This window comes from Aristolochia californica, unplaced genomic scaffold (assembly GCF_029961685.1).
Source record: "Aristolochia californica isolate CCGP_79_NKW_82.1479 unplaced genomic scaffold, dmAriCali1.0.hap1 SCAF_96, whole genome shotgun sequence".
In the NCBI taxonomy this organism is placed as follows: domain Eukaryota; kingdom Viridiplantae; phylum Streptophyta; class Magnoliopsida; order Piperales; family Aristolochiaceae; genus Aristolochia; species Aristolochia californica.
In genome coordinates, this window is record NW_027182297.1 from 49,542 (window position 1) to 50,257 (window position 716).

Here is a 716-nt window from a genome sequence, read left to right on the forward strand (position 1 = left end):
TTTGGCGTTTTTCAGCAGCTGTAGTTTTTCAGCTGCAGGCGCTGAATAGCCCCCCTCTTGCTACAGGGGCAGCAGACTGATAAGAGTGCCCCTACTTTGGGCTTGTGCGCTAGACTAGCTTTATAGTCCTGGGGTGCGAATGCAGCTTAAATTCAAAGTTTTTGAAAAATCTAGGATTTTGAATCATAGGCCTCCATATCTTAGTTTAAGTCTATTTTCTTTTCCCAAGACTGTTCCTCGGCATGCTGTGTCTTGGTCCCTGGAATCAAAGCAGCTTATCGGGGTCGAATCTCTTGTATCAACATCATGTTGAAACGCTCGGCCTTAACCACAGCACAGAACGAAGTGAACGCAGAATGCTGGTCTTTCTCTCCCCCCACTCAACCATTACTGCTTTTCCTTTTAGGTCCTGCTGCTCCTCCCGCCGCTGGTCTTTCGCCCTGTTGGTGTTTACCCGGAAGGGCTCCTGGGGGATTTCTTTCTACTCCCTCTTCCGTCCGCTTTCGTTTGAGCGCTCCCTTCATCTCCTCGAACGATCGAGGGAAAGCTACTCGATAACAGCCTTACTCCCTCCAGTCCAGATGACAGCATTGGCAGTGACGAAAATGAAATTGAAATTGTTTAATTTCTACGTTTTCTTTATTGAATTAGAATTTCTGAAATTCATTGCAAGGAAAGGATGTTCAACAAGGATGTCTTCTTTCTTTCATTCTCAT